Source organism: Siphateles boraxobius, unplaced genomic scaffold (genome assembly GCF_051911475.1).
Source record: "Siphateles boraxobius isolate OS27281-9 unplaced genomic scaffold, OSU_SipBor_1 31, whole genome shotgun sequence".
Classification (NCBI taxonomy): domain Eukaryota; kingdom Metazoa; phylum Chordata; class Actinopteri; order Cypriniformes; family Leuciscidae; genus Siphateles; species Siphateles boraxobius.
Window position 1 is genome coordinate 19,082,382 of NW_027508931.1, and position 15,097 is coordinate 19,097,478.

Consider the following 15,097-nt stretch of genomic DNA (forward strand, 5'->3'; position numbering starts at 1 on the left):
TCTATGTTGCCGCCATTGCCGCACATCATGACCTCATCGAAGGTAAGTCGGTGGGGAAGCACGACCTGATCATCAGGTTCCTGAGAGGAGCGAGGAGACTGAATCCTCCTCGTCCTCCTCTCGTTCCCTCTTGGGACCTCTCAGTGGTTCTAACTGCCCTGAAGAGTGCTCCCTTTGAGCCCCTGCAATCAGTTGAGCTTAAGTTCCTGTCTATGAAGACAGCGCTCCTGGTTGCACTGGCCTCCATCAAGAGGGTTGGGGACCTGCACGCATTCTCCGTTGACGAAGCGTGCCTGGAATTTGGGCCGGCTTACTCTCACGTGATCCTGAGACCCCGGCCTGGATATGTGCCCAAGGTTCCTACCACTCCCTTCCGGGACCAGGTGGTGAACCTGCAAGCGCTGCCCTCGGAGGAGGCAGACCCAGCCTTGGCACTGCTCTGTCCAGTACGCGCTCTCCGCGCCTATGTAGACAGAACGCAGTGTTTCAGGACCTCAGACCAGCTCTTTGTCTGTTATGGTGGGAAGCTGAAGGGAAAGGCTCTCTCCAAGCAAAGGTTGTCTCACTGGATATTAAGTATTTTAAATACTGAAAAGACAGTATTTTAAAAGATATTAAGGAACGCAATAATAGCCTAAAATCATTCAAAAAAGATGGAAATGAAGACAATTATATCAAATTTAAACGTAAAAGAAATGAGATTAGGTGCAAAATTAAAGAGGCTAAAAAAATGTTTTTGATGAATGAAATTAGTGAAGCTAAACAAGACTCTAAAAAACTATGGCGAATCTTGAGTGGTCTAGGCTATCGGCAAAAGGTTAAAAGTAAAGAACCAAGAATTAGTCTCATAAGTAACGGTCAATTGATGACAGACCAGAAAAAGGTAGCAAGTTGTTTTAATGAATTTTTTACTTCGGTGGGTGAAAATTTAGTAAAAGAGCTTCCAGCACAATCAGACTTATATGACGATAAATTGGTTAAAGAATATTATGACAATTGTGGTGTTGCCTTAGGAAGTTTTTCATTTAGCAAAGTAACAGAGAACATAGTTTATAAGAAACTTAGTGAATTGAAGTGCAATAAAGCCACAGGTCTGGATAATATCCCGGCTAAATTTATTAAAGACGCTGCTAATTTTATAACTCCTATGGTTACTCATATTTTAAATCTTTCTATTTGCCAGAACAAGGTACCAGCTGAATTTAAAAAAGCTAAAATTTTCCCCCTTTTTAAAAAAGGGAGTAGGCTTGATTGTAATAACTATAGGCCTGTGTCAATCCTGTCGTCTTTATCTAAAATTTTAGAAAAAATATTATTTGACCAAATTGAGGAATATATTTCCAACTTTAATATTTTATATGAATTTCAGTCTGGTTTTAGAAAGTTACATTCCACAGAGACAACTATTCTATATTTGACGGATTATATAAAGAAAGGAATAGATAAAGGTAAACTAAGTGGGATGGTCTTGCTTGATTTACGAAAAGCCTTTGACACAGTCGACCATAATATTCTGCTGTTAAAATTAAATGCTATGGGATTTGATTCTAATTCATGTAAATGGGTCAAATCCTATCTTACGAATAGGTGTCAAATGGTCGATATAAATGGAAAGTGCTCAGAATTTTTGCCGATCTCTTGTGGAGTACCACAAGGTAGTGTATTGGGGCCCTTACTTTTTTTAATTTATATAAATGATTTAAAGATGGCCTGTTCGAGCCACTTATCATTATATGCTGACGATGCCGTAATAATAGTTACTGATGAAAATAAAGAAACAATAGAAAACAAGTTAAAAAGAGAAATAGTAGAAGTGTCTAATTGGTGCTTTAAAAATAAGCTATTTTTACATTTAGGGAAAACTGAGGCTATCTTATTCGGTTCAACTGCAAAATTGAAGAAATGTCCAAATTTAGAAATAAGGGTGGGAGATGAGCATTTTTCTTTTAAACAAGAAGTGAAACTTTTAGGATGTTTTTTTGATAACAAAATGACTGGGGATAGCATGGCGGCTGCTGCTTTATCGAAAATAAATAATCGAATAAAATTTTTAGCTCGACAGGCTGCTTATTTAGATAAACAAACAATGACAAAGTTAGCTGTTGCATTAGTGCAGCCACATTTCGACTATGCAGCAACTTTTTGGTATAGTGGCTCTAAAAAACATGTCAAAAATAAATTACAGACTGCTCAGAATAGGTTGTGTAGAATTATTTTGGGATCACATCCTCGTATGCATCTAAATGATAACCATTTCAAAGAATTGGGAATTTTAAAAGTGGATAAAAGAGTAATTTTTATTAAAATCAAGATGGTGCATAAAATAATTCAGAGGGCTGTTCCTAAATACTTGCTTGACTATTATGATTTTGTGAGAGATGTTCACTGTATTTCTACAAGGGCAAGGATGAATAATATATATCTGTACCGGTTTAAAAGTGTAGTTGGGAGGAATTCGTTTTTGTATTCGAGTGCAATTGCTTGGAATGGATTGCCAGATAATTTAAAGCAAATACAAGAAGCAGGGCCCTTTAAAAGAGAAGTTAAAAAATGGCTTTCCATTTGAGATGCCATATGAATTTGTAGGGTATGAGTTGCTTGTTTTGGTTTTATTCCCACTGGAACTGTTCGCTCATTTTATGCATGTAGAGGACCACAATGGAAATAAGCCTGTGGCTTTATTGTGTTTTTTATCCTCAACAATTGTATGGAAATGTATATGAATCGCCTCCGGCAAGTTTGTATATGTGTTTGTTATCATTGTTGAATAAATCAAATCAAATCAAATCAAATAGTGGACACCATTGCCTTGGCTTACCAGCAGCAAGGTCGACCGTGCCCCCTTGGTGTGACTGCCCACTCCACCCGGAGTGTGGCGTCCTCTTGGGCTCTAGCGCATGGCGCCTCGCTAACAGACATCTGCAGAGCTGCAGGCTGGGCGACACCTAACACATTCGCCAGATTCTATAATCTCCGAGTGGAGCCTGTGTCCTCTCGTGTACTCGCTTCAACCAGCTAGTACCGGACCCGCTCAGGTGTCTTCGCTTGCTCGCCATTCCACTCCACGGACTGGATACGTGCGATATTTTTCTCAGGTGAGCTTCTCCGAAAGCCCTGAGCTCCTCCAGCACTCCTGACGTCGGCGCCAGTGTCTATTGCCTGTGCGTCGGCTAGGTGCCTCCCGTGTGCATGGTCCCTCCTCTGAGCGACCCCCACATGTGTATTTCCACTGTAAGCCTCTCTGAGCGTGTGTCTTTCCCTTGGCAAGCCACCTTGCCACCCCTGGGGTTGAAATATTCCACCTGCGGCTGGACACCCCAGTGTTTCCCATATGCTTCCTTCGGGTCATATGTGTATTCTCTAAGTCCCCCCCCTCCGGGCTGGCATTAATTGCATACTTCCCCTAGCTTGGGATATGCTTCCCAGTGTACCTTGGTATTCCTGTGTTATATGGAGTCCTTTGTCCAGGCTGACAGGGATCTCGATTTTCGCAGGGCACTGGAAGACAGCTGAGAAGGTGGCGTGATTAGACTGGTAACCCCATTCGTCGTCATCCGACGTAACTCGGAGTGACAACGAAAGGGAACGTCTACGGTTACGTATGTAACCCTCGTTCCCTGAGTAGGGAACGGAGACGTTACGTCTGCCTGCCACTTTCTGCTGTACCGCGGGGATCGCCTGAGCTCAGTCTTGGCTCCTCAGCGAAGAAACATATCTGCTTGCTGCCGGCTTCCTCCTTTTATACCCACGAGGTGGGGCGGAGTTACGCCATGCAAATTCCGCAGACCCATGGCATTTCTTTGCCATTGGCTCGTTTTGTAATACTCGAAGTTGATAGGCTTTCTAAGCGAAACCCCATTCGTCGTCATCCGACGTAACGTCTCCGTTCCCTACTCAGGGAACGAGGGTTACATACGTAACCGTAGACGTTTGTTTGTGTGTGTGTGTGTGTGTGTGTGTGTGTGTGTGTGTGTGTGTGTGTGTGTGTGTGTGTGTGTGTGTGTGTGGCGAGCATGATAATTTTGCATTATGGGAAATGTGCCACTTTATTTCTGTCTATGTGTTCTGCTTCTTGTTTCTGATTTTGATGAACTGTTTTTATAGTCTCAAAAATGCATTCATCTGTGTGTGTGTGTGTGTGTGTGCGTGCGTGCGTGCGTGCGAGCGTGCGTGTGGCGAGCATGATAATTTTGCATTGTTTTTTTGCAATGTAGGAAGTGTGCCACTTTATTTCTGTCCATGCTTGTTTCTGATTTTGATGATGAATATTATATATTTACTATGCGGGGTCTCCAGGGACCCCGAAGACAACAAGTGTCACAAATTTTTTCACGCTAATATAAAAACAGATATCATTCCAAATTTATTTTTTATTTTTTGTAGATCTAGAAAGTGTTGAGAGCTGTAGACAGTTTCATACCATTTGGACCAAGATAACATTTTTAAAAAATTGACCAAAAGTCATTTGCAGGTTAAAAAGACCCCGAAGATAATGAGAGGGTTAAGGCTGCTCTTATGAGGATACTCGAAAAAACGGACATTTTGGCATAAATGTGTATGTTATTGTTCGTTCAAGTGCGAAAGAGAACTCGATTTTGGCGAACTGTCTGTGCGCACGCATGATACTGGCGCCCCTGTGTGTTGCCGCACTTGAATGGTTTAAAAGCATTTGCATTAAAAAGAGCGTGATCATATAATGTAACGCTAGCCAAAGTAAGACAGAAAAAAAATGATTTCTACGGTAATTGCGCTAAATATTTTTAACTCGTTAAACTGGAAAAAATGAATCGCATGCTTTAATGCGTTAACGTTGACAGCCCTAGATATTACAGTATATTATCTGAACCACAGCTATTCACTATTATTGTCGAAATTACACTTTAAAAATGATACACTCTATATATATTACAACTGCAAAAGACTGTATAAGTTCAGACACCTACACTTAAATTCCATAACCTTGACCCCGACGGTATTTCACAGGTGGTTGAATGACATCATCCTCAAATTAACTATTATTTTCAGCCTAGACAAACCAAGTCCTTTTTGTCCTCATTCACAAATTCCCTTATTTCATTGTAAAGTTACTGTTGCCTTTTAGCATCCAGGCCCTTTGGATGGAGTTGACAAGGCAATGCATTTGGGTCAAGAGCATCCAAGTTTGTATTTTTGCCCAAGTCTTAGCAAACTTTGTCACCATTTAAGACTTTTTTGGTAACACTTTACAATAAGGTTTTATTAGTTAACATTAGTTAATGCATTAGTTAACATGAACTAACCATGATCAACACCTCTGTTCAGCATTAGTTAATCTTTGTTAAAGTTAACACACATATCCTAATGCATCAATTCACATTAACAGCACAATTAGTTAACATTAGTTAATGCATTTATGGCAAAAAGAGGAATTACTAAAGATGCAGTGCAATGACTACACCTGGGAACTCTCAATCCAGGAATACAAACCCAATAAATAGGCTGCACAGGTTTTTCCCTTAATAGGACAAGAGACGTGGATGAATAAATAGATTACTTTTATTAGATGACCAAAATATAATAAATAATTCAAAACATAAATACACAACAAGAAAAATATGTTCAATGTACTAAAAGAATAGTACAGCGCTGACTAGTACAAACTTCACATAATAATACAAAATAAATACACTTATATAAATCACAAGGGCAGCACCCAAGCAAAAACAAAAATAAATCAGACAATAGGACTGAAGATGGCCAGCAGGGGGAGACGCAATGGGGACCAACAACACTCAAATAAGTAGAAAAACGTCTCGGTTACTAACGTAACCTCGTTCCCTGAGAGAAGGGAACGAGGATTGCTTAAGTAGCTTACGCTAAGGGAAAAAACCCTTTTCTCAAGAATATTAAAGCCAGCTGCAGCTGCACAGCAGACACTAAGCTGAGCGCCTAGAGCAGTCATTGGCTGTGCTGTGGCAACTGCACGAATCTATAGCGAGACGGCTCATGCGCGCAAACCAATCAGGTCGCTTTGTGCCCTGGCGCGTCATAGTCCGCCAGAATGGGCGTGGCTTATATTATATAAGGTCCCATTCTCCGCCATACAACCAGGTTACATTGACTGAAGCGATTCCCCGGTCTAAGCACAGTAGCACGGCGGGTTACGCAATACTCGTTCCTGTCTCTCAGGGAACCGATGTTGCGTTAGTAACTGACACATTCCCTTTCGAGAGGTGTCTCGTATTGCGTAAGTAGCTTATGCTAACGGAACCCCATTCGAAATGCCGTGCGTGCTTAAACTTCCCTCCTCACTAAATCCCAGGTAAAAAATCCCGGAGCCCATATGAGAGTAAAGTTATGAGTCCTAATAGAGGCCAAACCCATGTTGAGCCTTCTATAGGGAAACAAGGAATGGGCCTAGAGAGGGAAAATCCTTATAATATGTGTGAACTAGGACCATATATATATATACATTGGCCTTATAGTTATGTGCTTAACACTTCTTATATTGAAAGAAGCTTTGCTTGCAAAGCAGGAACTTCCAGGTTATAATATCTAATAAATGTGGATAAATGGCCCATCCGGCCGCCGCACAGATATCTTCAATTAGTATTCCACCCGACCATGCCCAGGGTGAGGCCATGCCTCTCGTGGAATGAGCTCTGACACCTATGGGACACTGGAGGCCCTTAGACTCATTAGCCAGCTAGTTGGCGTCCACTATCCAGCGTGATAATCTCTGTTTTGATAATTTCTGAGCTGAAGCGGCTTAAATGGGGATCCTTTAATGGCCTCCTGGACCATGGAGAGGTCCCAGACAGGCACGGAGGGGGGTCGAGGTGGGTTTAAAGGGATAGTTCACCCAAAAATGAAAATTCTGTCAGTAATTACTCACCCTCATGTTGTTCCAACCCCGTAAGACCTTTGTTCATCTTCGGAACACGAATTAAGATATTTTTGATTAAATCTGAGAGCTGTCTCACTCCTCCATAGGCTTCTTAAGGGATTGAAACTTGCCAGCCCCGAAAAGTTATTAAAGACATCGTTAAAATAGTCCAAATGACTACAGTGGCTCAATCTTAAGTTTATCAAGTGACGAGAATACTGTTTTGTGTGCAAAAACAAACAAAAATAACGACTTTATTTCAAATATTAATTTCCTTCTCTGTGGGGCTCGAGTCAGTTCACTAGTGTAATAGCGTACGTCATACGCATCACACACATGACCAGCGTCAGCCAATAGTGAGCCTACGTGTGATGTAGCACTACACAATCACACTACGTTAACTGACTAGATGCCCACAGGGAAGGAAATGAATAGCTGAAATAAAGTCGTTATTTTTGTTTGTTTTTGCGCACAAAAAATATCCACTTTTATGTCCTCAAACGCTCGTTTTTTGGAGTCGACAGCTTATGGACACTTATTTCTGGGTTTCTTACCTTGTTTGCTGTACACCTTGTCACATAGCAGCTTTTAGGCATTATTCTGTCTTTTGTTAGAAGCAAGAAATGACAAGGAGGCAGCCTCTCGCAATGCAAAGTCAATGGAGACGGTTGGATTGTTTCCCCCCCCCCGGTGGGCTTCAGATTATGACACGTTGCGCTCTGTCTCTATATCATAAAAACAACAAACGATATGCCTGTTACAGGCGAAATATGAAAGACAACATTTCGTTGACTAGTTTTGGATAGATTATAAAGTTTTTACTGTAAAATAGACTACTGACACATGAAATAAGCTTTTGTTCGCCAATTTCTGCTCATATGTTAAATACAGTCATGTTCAGAATTAATGGCACCCCTGGTAAATATGATCAAAACTGGCTGTAAAAAAAATAAATCTGCATCGTTTATCCTTTTGATCTTTCATTCAAAAATTTGCAAAAATTCTAACCTTTCATTGAAGTAAATGAATTGAAAGTGTGGGGGGGGGGGGGGGGGTATATTTTTTATATGAAATAAATGTTCCCCTTCAGGGACTACCGCTGCGTGAAATCGCAGTGGGAACGCCCTCAGCGTGACGCGTCTGAAGCATGAATGAAATCAGTCAAAGGAGAGAATGCGCGTACGGCGAGTGACGTCATCGACCAGGAAGCTATAAATATCCCCTGAGAACACAATACACCAGCTTTAGTTACTTCAGCAGCTCTGTGTGTGTCTGAATCTGTCGATTGTGTTTGTCTGTTTTGTCAGGAGTTTTCACTATATATATTTTATATAAAAAAACCAATATGAGCGAGCAGTATAAGAAGTGTGTTCCCCCCTGTACTCGGTACAAAGAAAAAATCACGGGTGGGGATTCACACGAGCTAAGTGTGGCTTGTTTGGGAGTGCAGCAATGCCCAGTCGGCTCTCGAGGGAGTCGATTGTCAGCATTGCGAGCGTTTTCCCTTGAGAACTCTGCGCTCGCGGCGATCGCTCTTCGAGGAGAGTGATTTGCTGCGAGCTCCCCGAGGCTCGGGTCCCGCTTCTGTTGAGGCAGAGCGGCGGCGCTTGTCTTGGGGCTCGCAGATGGATCTCGCTGGCGACGTTGAGACGGGCTCCGCCCTATCTCAGCTATCTCCGACGAGATCTAGTGCCTCTCACCCGGCTCTGGAAGCACGCGCTGCGGCGGTTACTTCTGCCTGGGTGGAGGCACATGATGATGTTGAATTGAGATTTTCCAGTTCTGAGGAGCTGGATGTCGAAAGTTTTGCATCAGAGAAAACTAGTTTATAACATTATACTGCAAATGAAGAAGGTTTGATGGATGTATTATCTCGGGCTGTTGAAAAGCTAAAAAAAAATAAAAAAAATAACAGTATCAAGTGGCCAGCTGATAGACAGGTTTCTAGAATTAAAAGCAATCTAGATGATAGATCTCTGTCTGCACGACCTCAACCTTCTAGCCGGTGCTTACCGTTCTTCCCAGATCTTCATGCTGAGGTTTCAAAGACCTGGGTTAGACCAGTTTCAAGCAGAATTTACACAAATCAGTCCAATGCTTATGGTAACATTGTTGGTGCTAAATCTGCTGGTTATGTGACGATACTGTAGGCGGAGGAGACGCTCGCGAGCTATCTCTCTCCTGCTTCATCGTCTTCACTTAAAGCACCGGCTCTTCCACCAAAAAATAAATAAATAAATAAATATATATACCTCTGTGCTGGTGGGGAAGGCTTACTCGGTGGCTCGGCAGGCGGCTGCATGTTTGCATACGATGACTTTTATGCAGGCTTTTCAGGCCGACCTGCTCAAAGGAAATCTGAGGGGGGTCCCCGCCGAGAGAGACTTGCGTTCACCTCCCTTAAGGGTGCCCTGTCTCTCCCGGCGCCCTCAGGGGCCCGTCCTACTAACCCTGCCGAAACAGGGCGTAGAAGGGTCTGGCGAGTGCTTTCCCGAGGGACGCTCGCCGCCTCTAAGGAGGGTTCTAGTGTGTTCAGACCAGTCGTTCCCTGCCGGTGCGCCGTTACAGGGCACTGTGTCTGTCACGCAGAATGTTCAACCAGAGCAAAGTCTTTCGTCGAGTTCGTCTTCCAAAAGAGCACAGCAGAAGCGGAGTGTCACGTCTCGTGCCCCCCTGCAGAGAAACTGGAGGGACGAGGCGGGGCGCTCTCCGGCGCGGCCTTCTCGGGGCAGGACTGATCTGAGGACAGTCATTGTCGCCAGAAAAGCCGCGTCGAAAAAGTCCTGACGGGCTGAACGTCAGGACTCTGAGGGTGGTCCCCATCGGGAAAAACTTGAGTTCACCGCACAAAAACACGGTGCCCTGTCTTTCTCGATGCCCTCAGGGGTCTGTTCTACTAACCCTGCCTATACAGGGCGTAGAGAGACTCGGCGAGCGATTTCCCGAGGGACGCTCGCCCCCTCCAAGAAGGGTTGTGGGGTGCTCAGACCAGCTGTTTCCTGCCAGTATGTTACAGGGCGCTGTGTCTGTCACTCGGGATGTTCATCCGGAGGCCAGCCTCGAGAGGCTGGTTCCCTTAGTAGAGTTCCTGGCGGAATGGGTCCCCCACCCAGCAGGGAGTTAGGATACTACTTCATCGAAAAAAAAAATCCTGACGTGCTGAACGTCAGGACTCTGAGGGTGGTCCCCATCAGGAAAAACTTGAGTTCACCGCACAAAAACACGGTGCCCTGTCTTTCTCGATGCCCTCAGGGGTCTGTTCTACTAACCCTGCCTATACAGGGCGTAGAGAGACTCGGCGAGCGATTTCCCGAGGGACGCTCGCCCCCTCCGAGGAGGGTTGTGGAGTGCCCAGACCAGCTGTTCCCTGCCAGTACGTTACAGGGCGCTGTGTCTGTCACTGGGGATGTTCAAATCAGATCCGAGGACTGGTTTGTCATGATAGATCTAAAGGACGTTTACTTCCATGTATCTATCCTCCCTCAACACAGGGAGTTCCTGAGGTTCGCTTTCGGGGGCGAAGCGTACCAATATCGGGTTCTTCCGTTCGGCCTAGCACTGTTACCCCGAACATTCACGAAGTGTACGGATGCTGCTATAGCCCCGCTGAGGTTACAGGGCATCCGCTTTCTGTACTATATAGACCATTGCTTGATTCTAGCTCAATCGGAACAACAGGCGGTTCGGCACCGAGATGTCGTTCTTGCTCATATCAAGTGACTGGGGCTGAGGCTCAACGCCAAAAAGAGTGTTCTTTCTCCATTACAGAGAACCACTTTTCTAGGTGTAGTGTGGGATTCAACGACGATGCAGGCACGATTGTCACCTGCTCGTATTGCTTTGATTCTCGCTGCAGTAGATCAGGTCAAGCTAGGCCAGTCATCCACTGTAAAACAGTTCCAGAGACTGTTAGGTCTCATGGCAGCTGCGTCCAACGTGTTACCTCTTGGCCTCTTGCACATGAGACTGTTACAGTGGTGGCTCAGGACCAAGGGATTCTCCCCGAGGGGAAATCCGCTTCGCATGATCGTGAGTTTGCGACGGTGTCATCACGCCCTGATCATGTGGAAAGATCCTTGGTTTCTGTCCCAAGGCCCTGTGTTAGGAGCTCCTTGTCGTCGCGTTATGCTAATGACAGATGCCTCTCTCACGGGTTGGGGGGCGATCATGGATGGTCGCCCGGCTCAGGGTCTGTAGGAGGATCATCATCGTCTGTGGCACTTAAACTGCCTAGAGATGTTGGCGGTGTTTCAGGCTCTGAAACACTTCCTCCCAGACCTAAGGGGCCACCATGTTCTTGTCCAGACAGACAACACATCGGTGGTTTCTTATATCAACCATCAGGGGGGTTTGCGTTCTCGCCCGCTTTACAACTGGCACGTCAGATCCTTCTATGGTCCCAGGGGAAAATTCTTTCTCTGAGAGCTTTTATCTCCCGGGGTATTTAAATCAGGGGGCAGACATCCTGTCAAGACAGGGGCCGAGGCCCGGGGAATGGAGTCTTCACCCCGAGGTGGTGGAACTCCTATGGAAACATTTCGGTCTTGCCGAGGTAGATCTATTTGCTTCTAGAGAAACATCACACTGCCCGCTGTGGTTCTCTCTCAGCCATCCAGCCCCGCTGGGGTTGGATGCGATGGTACATCCGTGGCCGAGGTCACGCTTGTACGCCTTTCCCCCGATCGCTCTGCTCCCAGGAGTTCTGGACAGGGTTCGCCGGGACGGGCTCAGTCTCCTGCTAATAGCCCCGTTCTGGTCGGCCCGGGTATGGTTTGCGGACCTAGTGTCTCTCCTCAACGGCTCTCCCCTAGAGATACCGATCAGGAGAGATCTGCTCTCTCAGGCGAGTGGGTCGACCCTTCACCCCCGTCTAGAGCTATGGAGGCTGTGGGCTTGGCCTTTGAGGGGGCCCAATTCATAGATTCTGGTCTCTCGGCTGAGGTCGTTGAGACCATCCTCCGATCCAGAGCTCCCTCCACGAGGAAGTTATATGCCGCGAGGTGGAAACTTTTCACCTCTTGGTGTGGAGAGCGCCAGCTGGACCCAGTTAACTGCCCGGTTGGTACAGTCCTGGATTTCCTGCAGGACCGTCTCTCCACAGGGTTATCCCACTCCACACTGAAGGTGTATGTGGCGGCCTTAGCTGCTTACCACACCCCTTCAAGTGGAGGTTCCCTCGGGAAACACCCACTTATGTCTCGCTTCCTTCGTGTCACCTTGAGGCTGAGGCCTGCAGTTCGCACGAGGGTACCAGCTTGGGATCTGGCCATCATCTTAGAAGGTCTCTCCCTTGCTCCTTTCGAGCCCATCGAGGAAGTTTCGGAAAAGTTTCTTACTCTAAAGACTATCCTTCTTCTCGCTATCTCATCTCTAAAAAGAATTGGAGATATTCAAGCACTTTCGGTGGCTCCCTCGTGCCTGGAATTTGCTCCTGGTTGGTTAAGGCCTTTCTCTTTCCGAGACCAGGTTATGTTCCTAAGGTTCCAACTGTTTCAGTTAGACCTATAGTTCTGCAGGTTTTCTGTCCTCCGCCTTTTCTGACGTCAGACCAGGGAAAATTAATTTGCTGTGCCCAGTTTGGGTTTTGATGCTTACTTCCACAGAGCTGCCCTGTGGAGGAGATCGGAACAACTGTTCGTCTGTTTGGGTCACCTAAGAAAGGGTGTCCTGCATTTAGAAAAAGGATGAGCAAGTGGGTGGTCAAGGCCATCCCACTTGCTTATGGTTCGGCCCATCAGCCTTCACCTTTGGCTGTGAGGGCTCATTCCACCCGGAGTATGGCTGCTTCTAAAGCTCTTCTTTCAGGAGCTTCTCTTCAGGACGTTTGTGATGTGGCAGGCTGGTCCTCACCGCACACTTTCGTTAGATTTTATTCCCTCGATCTTAGCTCCACTCCCGGGGCTCAGGTTCTCTCGTCGGTTTGTGTCTCCTAATGACACACGACGGGGATTTGGTCGTATGGGGATGTGGGTATTGCGTTCCCACTGCGATTTAACGCAGCGGTAGTCCCTGAAGGGGAACGTCCCGGGTTACGTATGTAACCCTAGTTCCCCGAAGGGACGGACGCTGCGTGTCCTGCCATACTCTCGGCATCCCCTTGGGTCGCTGCTTCAGTAACTTTTAAGCTGGCGTATTGTGTTCTCAGGGGATATTTATAGCTTCCTGGTCGATGACGTCACTCGCCGTACGCTCATTCTCTCCTTTGACTGATTTCATTCATGCTTCAGACGCGTCACGCTGAGGGCGTTCCCACTGCGATTTCACGCAGCGTCCGTCCCTTCGGGGAACTAGGGTTACATACGTAACCCGGGACGTTTTTCTCCAAAACACTTTGGCCACAAATATTGGCACCCTTTTATTAAATAATTTTTGCAATCTCCTTTAGACAGATAACAGCTCTGAGTCTTCTCCTATAATGCCTGATGAGTTTGGAGAACACCTGACCAGAGATCAGAGATCATTCCTTCATACAGAATCTCTCCAGATCCTTCGGATTCCCAGATCCATGTTGGTGCTTCTTCTCTTCAGTACACTCCACTCATCAGGTAATGGACTGGGACGGTCATGGCAGAAGCTTCATTTTGTGCTCCGTAACACATTTTTGTGTTGATTTTGATGTTTGTTTTGGATCGTTGTCTTGATGGAAGATCCAACCACGGCCCATTATAAGATTTTTAGCAGAAGGCGTCAGGTTTTGATTTTTTATCTGTTGATATTTGATAGAATCCATGATGCCATGTATCTGAACAAGAAGTCCAGGACCTCCAGCAGAAAAATATGCCCACAACATTAAAGATCCAGCGGTATATTAAATTGTACACATGGGGTACTCTTTATCGTTGTGTGCACCAAACCCCACTAGCGTGTTCGCTGCCAAAAAGCTCTTTTTTTAGTTTCAACTGACCACAAAAGCCTTTGCCGTTTGAAGTTCCAGTCGTGTCAGACAACTGAGTTTTTTTTTTTTTTTTTTTTTTTGGGATGAGCGAGGAAGGTTTTTCTTGAAACCCTCCCGAACAACATGATGTAGGTTTTTTTTTTTTTTTTTTTGGCTTTCTGACCCCCAAGACTCAACTAATCTCCATCTGTGATCCTTGAAGAGTTGTTGTTCACTCAAACTCTCCTCCTCACTGTGCATTAAGGCAATATAGACACACGTCCTCTTCCTGGCAGATTCATAACATCTTTAGATGATTGGAACTTCTTAATTATTGCCCTGATGGTCAAAATGGGGATTTTCAATTCTTTAGCTATTTTCTTACAGCCACGTTCTATTTTGTGATGGTCAACAATATTTTAATGCACATCACAACTATATTCTTAGGTTTTACTCATTGTGATGAATGATTAAGGGGATTTGGCATTTGTGTTTCCTCATATTTAAACTCCTGTGAAACAAGAAGTCATGGCTGGACAATGTCATGTTCCTAGTCACCCTGGTGTGCTAAAAATTTTAAATATTAATGGGAATATACTTCAGACATATTTTACTCGTAAAAAAATTATAGGGGTGCCAATAATTGTAGCCAACGTGTTTTGGAGAAAAACATTTATTTAATAACGTGATTTTTATTGTGTTTTATTAGTGACAAATTTGGGGAGAGGATACATATCCAAAACTTTCTGAAAATACAGTATGAGAATTAACTACACAATTACCAAAATGTTTACCTTGGATGTAATACAATTTGCAAGCAAAAATAGTTTTTTGTCCTTGCATTCTTTCTTGTGGCTCTGTTATTTTTTTTTATTTTTTATTTTTTTGTCCTTGCATTCTTTCTTGTGGCTCAGTGACACACCTCTGTGAAATGCTCATTATGCATCTATTGTCTTCACAGGTGTGAATCAGAGAATTCAAGCCCCCTCGCATATTGCCTTTCCAAACAATAAGTGTCTTACAAAATTTAAATAAATGTATTGTTTTATGTGAATGATTAGGCAGGATGATTTTCAAATCATTTTGAAGCAAAAACTCTAGTCGACAACATCCATTAGTCAAAAGTCTTGTGGACACATATGTTGTATGTGTTTTGTGGCCTTATTTCAGAAACTTTAATTTTTAGTATTTTCAATAACCATAGATAAACATTATTCTCTCAAAAATACAAACATGTACATACATGTTGCTCACATATTATGGTAGCCCTGTTTGTGCTAAATAGTGTAATTACACTATGTATATGTATATTGTGTATATGTATATTTTTTGTATATTGTATATTTTTTATGTGTCCA

General features: G+C 44.4%; 2 long non-coding RNA genes across 2 annotated transcripts in view; one reads left to right on the plus strand and one right to left on the minus strand.

Moving 5' to 3' along the window:
* Positions 1-15,097, minus strand: part of LOC143697014 (uncharacterized) — a 480,539-nt gene that overhangs the window by 297,470 nt on the left and 167,972 nt on the right. The window lies entirely within an intron of this gene.
* Positions 1-15,097, plus strand: part of LOC143697031 (uncharacterized) — a 125,074-nt gene that overhangs the window by 61,915 nt on the left and 48,062 nt on the right. The window lies entirely within an intron of this gene.